At 35.8% G+C, this 7,021-nt stretch overlaps 1 long non-coding RNA gene across 1 annotated transcript; it reads left to right on the top strand.

Annotated features, from left to right (window-relative positions):
• Positions 1–1,755: 1,755 nt before the first annotated feature.
• On the top strand, positions 1,756–6,013 carry LOC113275725. Its single transcript, XR_003323740.1, has 2 exons — positions 1,756–2,324; positions 3,431–6,013. It is a non-coding gene; the product is annotated as an uncharacterized LOC113275725 (long non-coding RNA).
• Positions 6,014–7,021: the final 1,008 nt, after the last annotated feature.

The following is a 7,021-nucleotide window of genomic DNA, read 5'->3' as shown; positions in this document are numbered from 1 at the left end:
ATTACAAAAATCGGAATAAAAAAAATGGGATGTTGATATATCACCAAAGAGGTTGTTGCAGTTTTCTCTACTATCCATGTGTTTTTCAATAATATGGCTTAGAGAAAAATTAAAAAACTTGCCGTTGAATCTTGATCACTTCAATTTCAAACTAGGTTTTATAATTTTAGTACATTTGAATTAGAAAGGTAATTTTCTTTTCTTAGTTTAAATATATGATGAGTCGGCTTAGACGCGGAAAATCAACAGTGCAATGTACCAAGGATAGTTTTGCTTTTCATGCTAAATGACGTCTAAAGGAGGAACATAACGACTGATGTCGACTTATCTACATTGTCAAAGATGGAAACATCAAAAGCATAAAGACCACATTGAATTGGTAAAGGACGATGACTAAGAAGAAGAACACATCTTCAACGTTGATGTTCTATATCGCAATAGATATATGTAGATTTCTGATACATACCTTAGAGCGTCCATAGTGGTACGATCATAACCAAAGATCAAAGACCAAAACAAACGATCAAATTTGAGTTTAGTCTGGTGTGTGACGTTACGGGTGAAAGACTAAATTTAATCGAGTGTACACTATATATTCGCCTGGTGTGGGGCATGGGATATACGTCCGCCTGATTGGGGAGATTCTTAAAAAAAAAAGAAAAAAAGAAAGAAAGAAGTGGGGCGGAGGTATAAAGCCCGCCCCACAAAAAAGATTTTGGAAAACAAAGAATGGGACGGGGGTATAATGCCCGCCCCATACAAAATTAAAAATAAAATAAAAAATGGGGCGTAGACTTTAAGTACCCCCATGTGAAGCGTAGACTTTACGTACGCCTGGTGTGGTGCGGGGACTTTACGTACGCCTGGTGTGGGACGTAGATTATATAACCGCCTGGTGGTGGGGCGTGAACTATACGACCGCTCGACTATATCTGGGTTTGGTCTTGATCGCCGACCAAATTTGGTCTGGGTTTTACTCTTTGATCAAATTTTGATCGATGGTTCGTCCCACTACGCCAGTCCACTCGACTAGAAATTTGCTCTTACTCGTCCACTGCAGTTGCACTTACGGGGACCAGTTTTGTGTATACAGTGGCATTACGGTGGCTAGGTTTTCTCGCCCTAGTCTAGCATCTCTATCACGAGCTTCCAAGACGATAAGCAAAATGGGTACACACGGCATGCACTTACTGGTCAACTGTTTTTACAATCAACAATATTTGTGCATTATCTTTTGAATGCGCTGCTGTTGAAAATGAATAGTTACCGCTTTTGTTATATTCTTCAACCAAAGTCTTCTAATTTTGAGGGGGACAAGGGAGGAGAGAGAGTGTCCTAAATTTCCACGCCAAGAATGGTGAGAAATCATCTTCTCAAGCAGAGCATGGTTATTGGATTCAGATCGGCATGGAACGCAGAGTTTGCAGAATTCAAAAACATGGGTAGCGGTGGTTAGCGAACGACAGCAGAAGAATAATTTTTCTACAAATTCAGTAGGTTCATATGTAGATGGTTGAATAAGAAAGGACAAACAAGCAGAACTAAGATTTCATCATCGACTATGGTTATAAATCTATTTTGCTTTCAAAGAAATCTCATAGTATCTTATTTGATGAGCAAACACGAAACACCAAGAAACTTATCCAGGTTCTTATAAGTCCAGAAGGAGTTATTTGGATGAAGAATATCATGAATAAGGAATCAAGCAAAAGCTTTTATTGTAGTTGGTATTGGATTTTCCACAGAGGTAACGAGCATATTTTGTTTTCTAGAAATAACAACAAGTTTAGAGAGCTTTTTAGGGCTACGGTTTTGTAGAAACCCAATAATTATATTTTGATTATCGACTAATCAAAGTACGATTTAGAGTGTTTATGTCTAGTTTTTGTTGACGTCAATTTAGCTTAATAACATATTAAGTTTGTACAAGCCAGATGAGTTGCACTTAGAATACTTTTCTTTTTTTGGCTGGAAATGTGGTAGACTTTCTCTTCGACACCTACAGTCCATGTCATGCTTTTGTTTAGTAATTCTTGTTAGGGGTATTTTCGAAATGATTTGTGATAAAACTCTTAAGGCTTATCCATCTGAGAAATTTTGATACTTGGTCATTGTGAGAGAATACCCAGAAAGAACCGACAAGAAACTCGGGTGAGGAGAAGAAGAAAAATCCAACTTCGAGCGTCAAAAACTGTTACCCAAAAATTCTATGAGCCTAAGCAATTGAAAGTGATGTATTTGGTATTCTGAAGTTTGTCGATCGATAAAAAATTTAAGAATGAAAGAAATGGATTTCTTATGTTCTTACTGATTGAAGATTGGAGGTATGATTCAACCTTGATTATACATATTTTCAAACAGTTGAAAATTATATAACTTATTCATTGATTCAGATTCAACCACTCAAACGTTATCAATTTTGTCATCAAATCAAGTATGAAGAATCTAAGGTTTCTTTAGAATTTGATTTAATCTCTGCCTGGCTCTGAATCATGATAGGATTAGAACTTGAAGTATAGATGTAAGTAGTGAATCCTTTGAATTTGTGGAACACCGAGAATCTTAGGGTTCTTTTGAAGCTATTCTTTTTACAATTTCTTTCTGCTGGTTCATGATTCGGATAGAACTATGCTAGGGTTTGGAATTAGATATATTGTGATATTATATGATACCGTAAATTTTAGATTTGATATGAAGATTGGATGAACTGAAATACACAGCATCACTTCAGAATTTTTATGTACTATAGGTGTTCTTTCAGCCTTATTGTGAATTGTTCAACTTTGCGAATTAACCTGAATAGCTTATTTATGATTCTACGAACCTTATTAATCTCTAATTTTGCCAATCTCTGTCTGAAGTGACCTAGGGAGTTCATTTGAAATCGAATTTTGGATATTCAGATTACTGTGATGTAATAGTGTTAAGAATTTGATAGAGATTTGATATCATGAATCTACAAATCATCATGGAACTTGGGTTCTAGAGGAAAGTTAGATAAGATGAATTAAACATGCTATGTCAAATTCTTTTTATATAGTTTTGGATTGTTTTGGACTGATGTTGGGCATGTTAAATGTTGAACTGGATTCGGGACTATTTCCTTAATCAATAAGCCTCTAAATGAGAATTCCAGCATGGTAATAAGTATCCAGTTCAATTATTGCACTATGAGTTATGTCCGTATCAGTAATGATTATTTTGCTCATTTAGCAGTCATTTTCTTCAACAGTTGAACATATTTACATCTTGAATTATCCTTAGCTCAACTGTTAGTGTTTGGAGCCTTCTCTAGTAATTCCATATTAGTATCCATTGTCGAAAGGCATTGTACTGTTTCCGCTATATGGCTAAGTCAGTTTGTTTTGCTTTGTAGATCAGGTTCAGCAAAGTTGTTCTGTTTCTCTAACTTAACTTATGTGTGATTAAGGTGTCTTCGGATTTGATAGGCGGGCTACGGAGGTTAAGGTTTGAGTTGTGAGTTGAGGTAGGAACTTACATTACTCTTTTGTATCTATTAATGTCTTTTTACAAAAATATATTTATGCACTTAAACAAACTCATGCATTGTTGGATTTTGATTGCCTAAAACCCTGTTGATTCTTTTGGCTTTTTCTTTACTTGGAAAGGACCTGAAATGTTTGTTTGTCTGTATGAGTATTCTGGGAAATAAGAATTTCCATCTGTGGTATATATGATACTGCTCCTTCATTTATAACTACTTTCTTTCGTGCTTTTATGATGTGGCTAGGGCGATACACCGCAATATTACCTATTAGGTGCTGGAATTTGGCATTGAATATTATACATTGTTTGAATAAGGAGTTAGTTCCATATACGTTATTGTTATGTGTGCGTTGATCTTCTTTTAATATTTGGAGTACTTGATTGTTTATTTCAGTGAGTCATATGTTTATCAATGTCTGGAAATTTGCATTGTTTGAGATTCAGCTTTGATGATTACATTTGAGAAGTGTAAGTGTCCATTGGGCTTGTTTAGCTCACTCTTCCATCTCCTTTTAGTGGCAGGAAGTTTTAATGTGATTGGTGTTGACTCGTCCGAAGGAGAGATTAATGTTTGGGTCGATTAGATTGTCTTAACTTGTGTCCTTGAGAGATCGCTGCTGGTCTCGGTGGGGCTGTGCAGTTTATGTAACTTTTTGAAGGTGCTTTTGAGTTTTAGTTGTAAGTAAGACTCTAACTTCTAAATTATATATATTATATTTATATATAATGACAAACAACACACTTGTAAATTAGGTAGTTGTGTATATTATGAACCTTTAATGTATAGCTTATGTTCTTAACTTGTCTTGAAGTTAATGGTTCAATTTAAGATAGTCTAGCATCTACGTAGTTCAGTTTCCTTTTGGTCAAGTTCTTGTAGCTTTCACTATTGAAAAAAGTCTTGTTGTATTGTCCTTTGATCTAAGCTAAGAATTTTGTGTTCTGATCACTCTTGTGTAATCATTTTAATAAACTTAGCTTAAGATAGTTATTATATTAGTACTGGATTGAATATCCTAATTTTTGTTCTTGGAAAAGGGGGCTTCAATGTTGGTATCAGAGCCAATTAGTAGATCGTAAAAGGGCGCTTCATAAAAGCTAGAATCTAAAAGACATCAAGAATAAAAATCATACTGAGTATATTAGTGGTTGTTGGCTGTTGTTTGTGAGTAGTGTGCTTATAATGTCTTGTAAAGTTTAGATATTAAGATTTATGCTTTTGTTGCGGTGACAAAGAATGGAAGACAATGCTGAAAGTCAGAGTTTGGAGGGTGGATCTGGTCAGCAAATTAAGAGTAGTAATATGGATATATTTATGAAGTCTATGGCATATATGAGACAATACCAACTGTTATTAGAAGAAAGGCTTCGAATTTTACCTCCAAGACATAACTCAGGGAGTACAAATCATACTTCAAACCAAGGGGATATGATTATGCCGACACGAAATCAGAATCAACTTGGACAGTTACTTCAGCAATATCTAAAGATTGCTCCATAGGAAGTGGCAGCCCTCCAGATCCTGAGAAGGCGGAAGAACGGTTGCAAAATGCAGAACATGTTTTGGAACATGTATCCAATGATAGAGGTACTTGGGTGAAGTTGGTTATTTACAGATTTCGAGGACCATCACGAGATTGGTGGAATGCGGTAATGAAAGCGGAAGGTGGAACAATGACTTGGAATAGGTTTAAAGATTTGTTTATAGACAAGTATGTACCTGATGCAGCAAGAGATAGGAAATTTTATGAGTTCATGTCTTTAACGAAGGGTGGTATGTCCGTTAGCGCTTACAGTGATAAATTTACAAGGTTGTCACGATATTGAGCAGAGTTGATAGCCACTTATGAAGCTAAATCAAATAAATTTATCAGAGGATTGGATCCCGAGATGCGAAAACAACTTTCGTGTTTACGAATCAAGACTTATGAGGATGTTTTGAATCGGTCTCTTGATTATGAAAAAGAGATGGAAGATCAACTTGCAACACGGGTTACAGAAAGGCCGCAACAATTTTCAGCAAGACAAGATCTAGCGAAGCGGCCTATGTTATCAGCTCCTAATCAGACATTTTCAGACAACCAATAAGACCATGGTCAACTGGATCAACATCAGTACCACCTATAACACATCCACCTACGGTTAGACCTCAAGGAAGGTGGGTACGTTTCCAGCAAGTATGTCCGGCCGCACCAACAAGTTCTAGTTTGGGTTCCTTCAAATGTTATGCCTGCGGTGAAGGGGGTCATCTTAGGAGAGATTTCCGAAAGAACCCATCAGCAGAGTTAGCCCAACAAGGAGCGGTATATGCAATGGATCCAGTAGTAACTTCTAATCAAGAAACATCAGAAGAGAGTCAAGTGTTTTAAACAATTGTAGAAGGGGATGGTTCAGCGACTGATCAAGTGGTTGAAAGTAAAATTTAATTATTCAATCATCTAATTCATGTGTTGATGGACATTGGTTCTACTAAATCATTTATTAATCTAAGTATAACAACTGAACTGGAGTTAGACATGGTATGAAATAACAAAATATTAGCTTTGGTTACACCATTAGGGAGAAAAAACTTTTCTTTTTCGAGTTTGCGAGAAATGTGTGATGATGATTAATGACCAAGAATTATTTGCAGACTTGATAGTGTTAGAAATGTGTGGTTTTGATGTCATATTAGGTATGGATTGGTTAGCTAAATATCATGCTAGTGTGGTTTTTTATGCAAAAGTAGTTACATTTCATTTGCCTGGTAAATCTCCGTTTGGATTTGTGGGTTCCATAAAGCCACAAAGTCTGTTTCAGAAACTGAAAAAGGTTGGTGGTGAAAATGGGTTTGGTTTGCTTGCTTGTGTCACTGAAGATACAGTGACAGTGGAGTCGATACCTGTTGTATGTGATTTTAAGGATGTTTTTCCAGATGTTCTGCCAGGATCACCACCAAAGAGGGATATATATTTTAGCATTGATTTACTGCCTTGAACTTCTCAAATTTCGAACAATCCTTATTGTTTGGATCCTTGTGAAAAGAAAGAGTTAAAGTCACAGATAGAACTAGAAGAGTTATTAAGTTTATGATTTATTTAACCTAGTTTTTCTCCATGGGGAGCTTCTGTTTTGTTTGTGAAAAAGAATGATAAACGTTTAGGTTATGTGTTGATTATAGGGAGTTGAATAAAGTCACTATTAAGAATAGGTATCCACTTCTAAAGATAGATGATTTGTTCGATCAATTGAAAGATGCTAAATTTTTTTTGCTAAGATTGACCTTAGGACAGAGTATCATCAGTTGAGAATCAAGGAAGGTGACATTCCAAAAACAGCTTTTAGGACAACGTTAGGCCACTAGGAATATCTTGTTATGCCTTTTGGTTTATCTAACGCTCCGGCAGCATTCATGGATTTGATGCATAGGATACTTCGGCCATATTTGAATGAATGTGTGATTGTATTTATATACGATATTATGATTTATTCAAAGACTCGTGAAGACCATGAAATACATTTGTGGAATGTTCTT

This window comes from Papaver somniferum, chromosome 4, assembly GCF_003573695.1.
Source record: "Papaver somniferum cultivar HN1 chromosome 4, ASM357369v1, whole genome shotgun sequence".
In the NCBI taxonomy this organism is placed as follows: domain Eukaryota; kingdom Viridiplantae; phylum Streptophyta; class Magnoliopsida; order Ranunculales; family Papaveraceae; genus Papaver; species Papaver somniferum.
Note: the sequence above shows the minus strand (reverse complement) of the source record. Positions and strands in the feature narration are given on the sequence as shown.